The sequence below is a fragment of the Cicer arietinum genome, chromosome 3 (assembly GCF_000331145.2).
Source record: "Cicer arietinum cultivar CDC Frontier isolate Library 1 chromosome 3, Cicar.CDCFrontier_v2.0, whole genome shotgun sequence".
In the NCBI taxonomy this organism is placed as follows: Eukaryota; Viridiplantae; Streptophyta; class Magnoliopsida; order Fabales; family Fabaceae; genus Cicer; species Cicer arietinum.
This window is the reverse complement of record NC_021162.2, coordinates 22,070,751-22,084,021: the sequence shown is the minus strand read 5'-3', so window position 1 is coordinate 22,084,021 and position 13,271 is coordinate 22,070,751. Positions and strand designations below refer to the sequence as shown.

At 30.8% G+C, this 13,271-nt stretch overlaps 3 pseudogenes; all 3 read left to right on the top strand.

Moving 5' to 3' along the window:
- Window positions 1-8,932: 8,932 nt before the first annotated feature.
- Window positions 8,933-9,010, top strand: LOC113785042 (small nucleolar RNA snoR114; annotated as a pseudogene).
- Window positions 9,011-9,919: 909 nt separating this feature from the next.
- Window positions 9,920-9,997, top strand: LOC113785041 (small nucleolar RNA snoR114; annotated as a pseudogene).
- A 904-nt stretch (window positions 9,998-10,901) lies between these two features.
- LOC113785040 (small nucleolar RNA snoR114) lies at window positions 10,902-10,979 on the top strand (annotated as a pseudogene).
- The last annotated feature ends 2,292 nt before the right edge of the window (window positions 10,980-13,271 follow it).

Here is a 13,271-nt window from a genome sequence, read left to right as displayed (position 1 = left end):
GATGAGAGAGCAACACCCAGAGCTATTTATCGACGCATAGTTTTGAGGACGAAACTAATTTTAGGGGTATAGTAATGTAAGACCCATAATTTTAAAGTACCCTTTATGTATTTTTGGTGTATTTTGGATTTTGGCTCGGAGACTTTTTAGCCAAAGTTAATAATATTTTGGAGTTTTTATAATCAAAAAGATATTTTGATGCCGATTAGAATTTCTCGTCGATAAATAAATTGAATTAAGTGCGGTGAATCCTTTACGGAGAATTTAATACGTTACGGGTGAAATGGTAATTTAACAAATATCTAGATATTTTGAGATATTTGTTAAGTTATATTTATTATATAGATATGTTTGTTTGGAGGGAAACAGAAAGGAAAACTAGAAGGAAGGAAAAGGAAAAGAAAAGAATATAAAAAGGAAAGAAGGAAAAAGGAAGAAAGGAAAAAACAAAGGAAAGAAAAAGAAAGGAAAGAAAATCGAAAATTTCCATCTTTTTCCCCTGAACCGCGAACCGATTTCCCTCCTTCTCCCATTTTCAATTTCGTTGCTTTCTTTTCTTCAAAACTAGTAACCCAAGGTTGGGTGAGTGTTAGAACAAAGGTTTCGCAACTCCACTCTTCCTCTTTGATCCGAAAACGAAGAAAAACGGTATTTGAGATTCAAACACAAACCCCTCCGTTTCTTCTAGATCCAAGCTTCATTTCGCGAAGAGTTAGAAGGGAAAGTTGCTCACTACCACGCCACGGTGCTAGGGGACCAATTTGGAGGCGACGTTGCGAGCAAAGATTTTACCGGCTTTACTCGCGGTACCGGAAAACCACGTTGAAGCTAACGTTAAGGTAAAGGCTCCTTCCAATCTTCTAGTTTGCATTAGAGACTTATCTGTGGTTGTGTGGGAAGGAATTTGTTAGGATTTAATGTATCGATTTGGGGAAAAACGAATCTAATGCGTTACGGGTAAAACCTTAGAGTTAGGTTTTGTTTATATTGATGAATGTTTCGTGGTAAATGAATTTGAAGTCATTGTGTATGACTATGAGTAAATGAAGTCTGATGCATTTGGGTGTCATGTTGTGTTGAATTGTGTTCGTTGTATTTGGCGTGTCCATACTTGATGTTTGTTAATTGGTGTGTTTGTTGTGAATTATGGTTTGAATGTGAGAGTATGTTTGAGTTTGTTTCCGTGGAATTTGAAAACATCTCGCAGATCCATCTCACGTGATCGAACCAGACACAATCCAGCTAAAGGATAACCTGTCGTTCGAAGTACCACCCGTGAGAATTGATGACAGGAAGATTAAGCGGTTGAGGACCAAGGATGTTTCGTTGGTCAAGGTGATCTGGAACCCAATTACTGGAGATGCGACTTGGGAACTGGAGAGCAAGATGAGGGAACAACACCCAGAGTTATTTATCGATGCATAGTTTCGAGGACGAAACTAATTTTAGGGGGGGAGTAATGTAAGACCCATAATTTTAAAGTACCCTTTTATGTATTTTTGGTATATTTTGGATTTTGGCTCGGAGGCTTTTAAGCCAAAGTTAATAATATTTTGGAGTTTTATAATCAAAAAGATATTTCGATGCCAATTAGAATTTCTCGTCGATAAATAAATTGAATTTAACTGCGGAAAATACTTTACGGTGAATTTAAGGCGTTTCGGGTGAAACGGTAATTTAATAAATATCTAGATTTTGAGATATTTGTTAAGTTATATTTATTTTTTATATATGTTTGCTTGGAGGGAAAAAGAAAGGAAAACTAGAAGGAAGGAAAAGGAAAAGAAAATAGTATATAAAGGAAGGAAGGAAAAAGGAAGAAAGGAAAAGCAAAGGAAAGAAATAGAAAGGAGGGAAAATTGAATTTTCCATCTTCTTCCTCTGCACTCACGTGAGCTTTAACCAAAAATCCATCCTTTCTCCATTCTTCGTTTTCGTTGCTTCCTTTCTTCAAAGCTAGTGACCCAAGGTTGGGTGAGAGTTAGATCAAGGTTTTCGCAACTCCACTCTTCCTCTTTGATTCGAAAACGAAGAAAAACGGTTTTGAGATCCAAACACAAACCCCTCCGTTTCTCCTAGATCCAAACCTCATTTCTCGAAGAGATAGAAGGGAAAGTTGCTCACCACCATGCTACGGTGCTAGTGAACTAATTTGGAAGCGGCGTTGCGAGCGGAGATTTTACCGGAATTACTCGTGGTACCGGAAACGCGCGTTAAAGCTAACGTTGAGGTAAGGGCTCCTTCCAAACTTCTAGCTTGCATTAGGGACTTATCTGTAGTTGTGTGGGAAGGAATTTGTTAGGGTTAAATGTATCGATTTGGGGAAAAACGAAACTAGTGCGTTATGGGTAAAAACCTTAGAGTTAGGTTTTGTTTATAGTGATGAATGTTTCGTGGTAAATGAATTTGAATGTCATTGTGTATGATTATGGGTAAATGAAACTTGATGTTTGTTAATTGGTGTGGTTGTTGTGAATTATGGTTTGAATGTGAAAGTATGTTTGAATTTGTTTCTGTGGAATTTGAAAACCATTAGAGTTAAACGAGTATTAAAAATGGGGAATCTTTTAATACCTCGGTTTACTTAATGTGTATTTGAGGAAAATGTTTAAGTTAACTGGGCGTTGAGAATGGGGAATCTCTTAATGTCTCGGTTACTTAACTATCGTTTTTGAAAATCGTTTCGGTAAATGAGTATTAAGAATGGGGAATCTCTTAATATGACTGTTTGCTTAACGTTTTGTTTTGAAAATCATTAAGTTAAATCGGTATTGAGAACGGGGAATCTCTTAATGACTTATTTAATTAATGTTGTTTGAAAGTCGTTTCGGTAAATGAGTATTAAGAATGGGGAATCTCTTAATATGACTGTTTGCTTAACGTTTTGTTTTGAAAATCATTAAGTTAAATCGGTATTAAGAACGGGGAATCTCTTAATGACTTATTTAATTAATGTTGTTTGAAAGTCGTTTAAGTTAAATGGGTATTAAAAATGGGGAATCTTTTAATATCTGCATTTGCTTAACGATTGTTGTGAATGGAGTCTGTGTATGCTCATGCATTTCATTTTGGTAAATTGTGTTGACCCGTGATAGGTGACACCATGGTAACTGTACTGACCCGTGATAGGTGGTACGTTTACGATTTACTTTTTAGTAAATCGTGTTGACCCGTGATAGGTGACACCATGGTAACTGTACTGACCCGTGATAGGTGGTACATTTACGATTTACATTTTTGGTGAATTGTGCTGACCCGTGATAGGTGGCACCTAGGTAAACAGTACTGGTCTGTGATAGGCGGTACGTTTACGATTCCCGCTTTTTCTTTTAGTAAATCGTGTTGACCCGTGATAGGTGACACCTCGGTAAACTGTACTGACCCATGATAGGTGGTACGTTTATGATTTACGCATTTTAGTAAATCGTGCTGACCCGTGATAGGTGGCACCTCGGTAAATCGATTGATTCAGCCCAGGATTCTGTTTTCATTGAAAACCTTCACCCCAATCGATTTCCAAATCGATTGGCTCAGTGAAAATCCTCAGTTTGAGTTAGTTGATTGATTACTCATTAACTTATCCATGTCTTGATTTGTTATGTGTTAATTAGGAGATTGAGAATTTCATTTTACTTTCATTTTTAATTGGCAAAGTATTGTATGAACTTTTCGCATATTGAAAATCCTGTCAAGGTGCATGCTTAGTTGAAAGGTTATTTTGAGCATTTAAAAACTTAATTGCTATGTGTTAACTGTTATTTTTTGGTTGGTGACCCTTTACAATTATTGTGGAAATCTGGGCTTTGCCCTCAGATGAGAGTCAGGACGGTCCTACCGGTTCGTACCCTACGGACGGGAATGGAGATGGGAACGCTTGACTGCAGTTACGTTAGGAGGATCTCACGGGGCGCGTGGAGATCACTCAGGGTGTATAGCTTTTTGGTAGGATGATCAGATTAGGATGATGTATAGGGACTAGGTGTCCTTCTTTTTGGATTGGAGTATTTTTAGTTTGGAAAACTGTACTTATACTAATATTGTCAGTTTGACATCTTATTTGAATGGGTCCCATGTACCATTTGTTGTTGTGTAAATGGTTTGGATTTATAATTGGAGAAACTTTTCCGCTGCTTGTGAATTATAATGACTCAATTATTTATCCAAAGGCATTTCCTGATTTAAATCTTTGTTTGTTTTTATTTACTTTTAAAAATAAAAAAAATACCCTCGCTTTGAAAAACGGGGTGTTACAGTTTTCTTCAAATGATTTAGTATATATTATTATAAATGTTATTTTGGGGTTTAGGGTGTCACAGTTTGTAATTTTTTTAATGCTTTTTAAGTTGTTTTCAATATACATGTCACAATCTATGAGTGACTAGTCAAATATTGTTGAGGACGAATTGTTCCAGATAAACCTAAGTTTTAATCCTAACTAGAAAAATCATTGGTCAGACATTACATACTTTATAGTCGAACTTAAAAATATAAATGTTCGTTTCCTTCGTGCATCAAAGAGTTTAAAAAAAAAGGATACCTTAACTTAATTTCTTCTCATAAATTCTCGTGAAAACATCTTCCACTTATATGTTGTCCAAAAAGAGTTTCCGGAAGTAATCAAATAGTAAGTTTAAGACAAAACTCCTCCTTAAAGTAGAATTCTTGTCAACTAGTTGCAACAAAAATAGTTCAAGGGGACAGTATTTAAGTTAAAAACATATCACACATATTCAGACACATCCTCCGAGACACCATATACTATGTATATACATGAGGTATTTTAATTAATTCAATCTAGGTGGTAAACATCACATCCTTAAAAAGTAAAAATTTATAGAGATACTTGCAGGAAACAAATCTTGCAAAACAACAAAATATCAATAAACGTAATCACTCAATATTCATTTGCATTTTAAATAAATAAAACTAGAGGAATCAAATAAAACAAACACTAGTGTTCTAGTGGTACATAACTTCATATTAATGTAGAGACCGGAGTTCGATTCCTAACTAGTGTATAATTACAAAGCAATGATGAATTTGCTTGTGATGGTGGGTCCATCACTACCCGAACTATGGAATGTAAATAAGCATATTTGAACTTCTTTAAGATTATTTAATAAAGGAAATTAAGAGACCAACTCAAACAAGAAATTCAATATAGATTATGACTTTCTTTTTATTGACAAGACATTAACCACTTACAATGCGATATGACTATTATCGACAACACCCTTTTTGAAGAAAAGCAAATGAAAAATCATAATAGTAAAGAAATGGAAAATCTAGAGTTTTTTGTACTATTTCTAATTTTTTTTTAATGCTTTTTAAGTTGTTTTAAATATACACGTCACAATCTATGAGTGGCCAGTCAAATATTGTTGAGGACGAATTTTCCATTATAAACCTAAATTTTAATCCTAACTAGAAAAATCATTGGCTAGACATTACATACTTTATGGTCGAACTCAGATATATAAATGTTTGTTTCCCTCGTACATCAAAGAGTTTAAAAAAAATGATACTTTATATTAATTTCTTCTCTTAAATTCTCATGACAACATCTTCCACTTATGTGTTGTCAAAAAAGAGTTTCCTGAAATAATCAAATAGTAAGTTTAAGACAAAACTCCTCTTTAAAGTAGAATTCATGTAAACTAGTTGCAACAAAAATAGTTCAAGGGGATAGTAAATAAGTTAAAAACGAATCACACATATTCAGACACATCCTCCGAGATACAATATACTAGGTATACACATTAGGTATTTTATTTAATTCACTGTATGTGGTAAACATCATATCCTTAAAAATTAAAAATTGATTGAGATACTTGTAGGAAACAAATCTTGCAAAACAACAAAATATCAATAAACATAATCGTTCATATTCATTGACATTTTAAATAAATAAAACTAGTGAAATCAAATAAAACAAACACTAGTGGTCTAGTGGTACATAACTGCATATTAATGTAGAGACATGAGTTCGACTCCTAACTAGTGTATAATTACAAAGCAATGATGAATTCGCTTGTGATGATGGGTCCACCACTACCCAGACTATGGAATGTAAATAAGCCTATTTGAGCTCATTTTAGATTATTTAATAAAGGAAATTAAGGAACAACTCAAAAAAGAAATTCAATATTGATTATGATTTTTTCTTTCGACTAGACATTAACCACTTATAATGCGATATGACTATTACCAACCACACCCTTTTCAATGAAAAGCAAATGAAAAATCATAAGAGCAAAGAAAAGGAAAATCAACATTTTTTTTTTGTACTATTTGTAATTTTTTTAATGCTTTTTAAGTTGTTTTAAATATAGACGTCACAATCTATGAGTGGCTAGTCAAATATTGTTGAGGATGAATTATTCAAGATAAACCTAAGTTTTAATACAAGCTAGAAAAACCATTCGTCATACATTACATAGTTTATTGTCGAACTCCGATATATAAATGTTTGTTTCCCTAGTGCCTCAAAGAGTAAAAAAAAAAAGATATTTTATCTTAATTTCTAAAATTCTCCTGACAACATTTTCCACTTATGTGTTGTTAAAAAAGAGTTTTCTGAAATAATCAAATAGTAATTTTAAGACAAAATTCCCCCTTAAAGTAGAATTCTTGTAAACTAGTTGCAACAAAAATAGTTCAAGGGGATAGTAAATAAAGTAAAAACGTATCACACATATTCAGGCACATCCTCCGAGACACCATATACTATGCATACACATTAGGCATTTTAATTAATTCAATGTAGTTGGTAAACATCATATCCTTAAAAAGTAAAAATTTATAGTGATAATTGCAAGAAACAAATCATGCAAAACAACAAAATACCAATAAACGTTATTGCTCAATATTCATTGGCATTTTAAATAAATAAAACTAGATAAATCAAATAAAACAAACCCTAGTGGTCTAGTGGTACATAACTGCATATTAATATAGAGACCCGAGTTCGATTCCTAACTAGTGTATAATTACAAACCAATGATGAATTCGCTTGTAATGGTGGGTCCATCACTACCCGAACTATGGGATGTGAATAAGCGTAATTGAGCTCCTTTTAGATTATTTATTAAAGGTAATTATGAGACCAACTCAAACCAGAAATTCAATATAGATTATGATTTTTTTTATTGACTAGACATTGACCACTTACAATGCGATATGTCTATTACCGACCACATCCTTTACGATGAAAAACAAATGAAAAATTATAGGAGTAAAGAAAAGGAAAATCTACATTTTTTGGGTACTATTTGTAATTTTTTTAATGCTTTTTAAGTTGTTTTAAATATACATGTCACAATCTATGAGTGACCAGTCAAATATTATTGAGGAAGAATTGTTCAAGATAAACCTAAGTTTTAATCCTAACTAGAAAAACCATTGGCCAGACATAAATGTTTGTTTCCCTCTTCCATCAAAGAGTTTAAAAAGAAGATATTTTATCATAATTTCCTCTCTTAAATTCTCCTGACAACATCTTCCACTTATTTGTCGTCAAAAAAGAGTTTTCTAAAATAATCAAATAGTAAGTTTAAGACAAAATTCCTCTTTAAAGTAGAATTCTTGTAAACTAGTTGCAACAAAACTAGTTCAAGGGGATAGTAAATAAGTTAAAACGTATCACACATATTCAGACACATCCTCCGAGATACAATATACTATGTATACACATTAGGTATTTTAATTAATACAATGTAGGTGGTAAACATCATATCCTTAAAAATTAAAAATTGATACAGATACTTGCAGGAAACAAATCTTGAAAAACAACAAAATATCAATAAATGTAATTGTTCAATATTCATTGGCATTTTAAATAAATAAAATAAGAGAAATCAAATAAAACAAACACTAGTGGTGTAGTGGTAAATAACTGCATATTAATGATGAGACATGAGTTCGACTCCTAACTAGTGTATAATTACAAAGCAATGATGAATTTGCTTGTGATTGTGGGTCCGTCACTACCTGGACTATGGAATGTTATTAAGCATATTTGAGCTAATTTTAGATTATTTAGTAAAGGAAATAAGAGAGCAACTCAAACAAGAATTTCAATATTGATTATGATTTTTTCTTTCGACTAGACATTAACCACTTACAATGCGATATGACCATTACTAACCACACCCTTTTTAGATGAAAAGCAAATGAAAAATCATAAGAGTAAAAAAAAGGAAAATCAACATTTTTTTGTACTATTTGTAATTTTTTTAATGCTTTTTAATTTGTTTTAAATCTACACGTCACAATCTATGAGTGGCTAGTCAAATATTGTTGAGGATGAATTGTTCAAGATAAACCTAAATTTTAATCCAAACTTGAAAAACCATTGGTCTGACATTACATAGTTTATGGTCGAACTTCGATATATAAATATTAGTTTCCCTCGTGCCTCAAAGAGTTAAAAAAAAGAAGATATTTTATCTTAATTTCTTCACTTAAATTCTCCTGACAACATCTTCCACTTATGTGTTGTTAAAAAAGAGTTTTCTGAAATAATCAAATAGTAATTTTAAGACAAAATTCCTCCTTAAAGTAGAATTCTTGTAAACTAGTTGTAACAAAAATAGTTCAAGGGGATAGTAATTAAGTTAAAAACATATCACCCATATTCAGACCCATTCTCTGAGACACCATATACTATGTATACATATAAGGTATTGTAATCAATTCAATGTAGTTGGTAAACATCATATCCTTAAAAAGTAAAAATTTATAGTGATAATTGCAGGAAACAAATCATGCAAAACTACAAAATATCAATAAACGTTATCGCTCAATATTCATTGGCATTTTAAATAAATAAAACTAGAGAAATCAAATAAAACAAACACTAGTGGTCTAGTGGTAGATAACTGCATATTAATGTAGAGACCCGAGTTCAGTTTCTAAATAGTGTATAATTACAAAGCAATGATGAATTCGCTTGCGATGGTGGGTCCATCACTACCTAAACTATGGGATGTAAATAAGCGTATTTGAGCTCGTTTTAGATTATTTATTAAAGGAAATTAAGATACCAACTCAAACAAGAAATTCAATATAGACTATGATTTTTTTTATCGACTAGACATTAACCACTTATAATGCGATATGACTATTACCGACAACATCCTTTTCGATTAAAATCATATGAAAAATCATAGGAGTAAAGAAAAGGAAAATCTACATTTTTTTTGTACTATTTGTAATTTTTTTAATTCTATTTAAGTTGTTTTGAATATACATGTCACAATCTACGAGTTACCAGTCAAATAGTGTTGAGGCATATTGTTCAAGATAAACCTAAGTTTTAATCCTAACTAGAAAAATCATTGGCCAGATATTACATACTTTATGGTCGAACTCAGAAATATAAATGTTTGTTTCCCTCGTGCAACAAAGATTTTTTTTAAAAAAGGGATGCTTTATCTTAATTTCTTCTCTTAAATTCTCGTGACAACATCTTCCACTTATGTGTTGTCAAAAAAGAGTTTCCGGAAATAAACAAATAGTAAGTTTAAGACAAAACTCCTCCTTAAAGTAGAATTCTTGTAAACTTGTTGTAACAAAAATAGTTCTAGGGGATAGTAAATATGTTAAAAACATATCACACATATTAAGACACATTCTCCGAGACACCATATACTATGTATACACATTAGGTATTTTAATTAATTCAATGTAGGTGGTAAACATCATATCCTTAAAAAGTAAAAATTTCTAGAGATACTTGCAGGAAACAAATCTTGCAAAACACCAAAATATCAACAAACGTAATAGCTCAATATTCATTGGCATTTTAAATAAATAAAACTAGAGAAATCAAATAAAACAAACACAAGTGGTCTAGTGGTACATAACCGCATATTAATGTAGAGACTCGAGCTCAATTCATAACTAGTGTACAATTACAAAGCAATGATGAATTCGCTTGTGATGGTGGGTCCATCACTACCCGAACTATGGGATGTAAATAAGCATATTTGAGCTCCTTTAGATTATTTAATACATGAAATTAAGAGACCAACTCAAATAAGAAATTCAATATAGATTATGATTTTTTTTATTGACTAGACATTAACCACTTACAATATGATAGACTATAACCGACTACACCATTTTCGATGAAAAGCAAATGAAAAATCATAGGATTAAAGAAAAGGAAAATCTATATTTTTTGGTACTATTTCTAATTTTTTTAATGCTTTTTAAGTTGTTTTAAATTTACATGTCACAATCTATGAGTGACCAGTAAAATATTGTGTAGGACGAATTGTCCATGATAAACCTAAGTATTAATCCTAACTAGAAAAATCATTGGCTAGACATTACATACTTTATGGTCGAACTCAGATATATTAATGTTTGTTTCCCCCGTGCATCAAAGAGTTTTAAAAAATGGATACTTTATCTTAATTTCTTCTCTTAAATTCTCGTGACAACATCTTCCACTTATGTGTTGTCAAAAAAGAGTTTCCTGAAATAATCAAATAGTAAGTTTAAGACAAAACTCCTCTTTAAAGTAGAATTCATGTAAACTAGATGCAACAAAAATAGTTCAAGGGGATTGTAAAAAAGTTAAAAACGTGTCACACATATTCAGACACATCGTCCGAGATACAATATACTATGTATACACATTAAGTATTTTAATTAATTCAATGTAGGTGGTAAACATCATATCCTTAAAAATTAAAAATTGATTGAGATACTTGCAGGAAACAAATCTTGCAAAACAAAAAAATATCAATAAATGTAATCGTTCAATATTCATTGGCATTTTAAATAAATAAAACTAGAGAAATCAAATAAAACAAACACTAGTGGTCTAGTGGTAGATAACTGCATATTAATGTAGAGACCCGAGTTCAATTCCTAACTAGTGTACAATTACAAAGCAATGATGAATTCTCTTGTGATGTTGGGACCATCACTACTTGAACTATTGTATGTAAATTAGCGTATTTGAGCTCCTTTTATATTATTTAATAAAGGAAATTTAGTGACCAACTCAAATAAGAAATTCAATATAGATTATGATTCTTTTTATCGACTAGACATTAACCACTTACATTGTGATAAACTATTACCGACAACACCGTTTTCGATGAAAAGAAAATTAAAAATCATACGAGTAAAGAAAAGGAAAATCTACCTTTTTTTGGGTACTATTTGTAATTTTTTTAATGATTTTTAAGTTGTTTTAACTATACATGTCACAATCTATGAGTGATCAGTCAAATATTGTTGAGGACGAATTGTCCATGATAAACCTAAGTTCTAATCCTAATTAGAAAAATCGTTGGATAGACATTACATACTTTATGGTCGAACTCAGATATAAAATTGTTTGTTTCCCTCGTGCATCAAAGAGTTTAAAAAAAAGAAGATACTTTATCTTAATTTCTTCACTTAAATTCTCGTGACAACATCTTCCACTTATGTGTTCTCAAAAAAGAGTTTTCTGATATAATCAAATAGTAATTTTATAGAATCACACATCACTATAACTAATCACACATCATCATCATCATCACATAAAGTCATCACAAATTTATAGAATCACTATCATCAATCATACAGCAACTTATATATTCATCACAAATTTATCACATCACCATTATTAATCATACATTATCATCATTACATGAAATTATCACAACCTATCTATTTTTATTATAACATCATTTAAACTAATCTAATCAAACATATGCATAAAATTAATTCAACAACCAATATCACAATAATATCAAACACCACACATTTAAAGAAATTAAATCAAATATCACAATAATATCAAATGCCACACATTTAACGAAATTAAATCAAATATCACAATAATATCAAATGCCCAACATTTAACGAAATTCAATCAAATATCACAATAAAATTAAATACCACGCATTTAATGAATCAACCAACACCTTATAATTATTTCTATTCCAAATTTTAATCTTACAATTTCCATTTTGCACATTAATTAATTTATTACTCGAATGGCTATTACCGTACGTAGCGATCCCCGGATGAATCGTTGGGAAATACGGTTTTCCCTTTCATCTCACAATATATTATACTCATGAATTCAAATATTCTCTCACCCTTTACCTTATTTCGGCGCTTTCACACACGAATATGATTCCACAAGAAACCAGACTTTGTTTTTTGACTCTTTGTCCTTCAAACGATCTAACTCGACAGGTTATGGGTAAACATCAAAAATAGATTATGAAAATACACTCTAAAAATTAATTTCGAAATTCGGTCAAGGAAACTTACCATAAATTGGAAAACAATTCAGTGGATAAAATAGCCATTTTTCACACGATCGTTTTGGCGTTGGTTTCACTCAAATTGGACTTACGGTGAAGAAGAACAATTCAAACTAAGGTATTTTATAAACGGAGAAGTTGGGTATTTTAGAGAGAAATTTGGATGGTTAAAAATCTGAGGAAGTATGTTTATTTGACTACCTAAATGAATAAAACAACATACTGAAATTTGGACGAGAACGAAGATACTTTTTTAGAACAATTATCGATCGTCGGTGTCAAACTATAAGTTGTTATTGTGTTTCTCTTTGGTTTTACGGCCGCCGTCCAACTCCCTTCTTTTTTATTTATTTATTAACAATTATGGTTCACACATGGGTCACACTGATTAGTCTCCTTTTATGTTTTACTAGTTTTATTTTATTTTATTTTTTAAAACACAATTTCATTAATAAAACATTTTTAATATTTCAAAACTAATAATTGAAACTCTCACCTTCAAAATAATCTCTACAATTATACTTATTTCTCAAAATACTCACATTATAATAATATCAACATATTAGAAAATAGTCAAAATTATAAAATAAATAAATATAACATCAATATTTTATATTAATTACTAAATCATAATAAATATATATATAAAATCACAATGTCATACCAAGTATATAAAAATAAACGAAATCAAACACAATATCAATTCTATCTTAAGATAATTATTTATTAAAAAAATAACTAAAAATAGAAATTAGCTATAAATAATTGAAATATAACTACGTGCATACTTAACATCAGTCAAGCGCACATAAAAGTATTACATTAATTGGATACAAGGATATACACGTAAAATCGCATAAAATATTTTTCTTTAAAATATATGTATTACGCTAAAATACTATTATTTTTTAAAAAATATATCAAATAATCAAATATAATATTTATTATTTATATCGCTCATGTAATCTAATATTTATAAAACTAGCACATCAT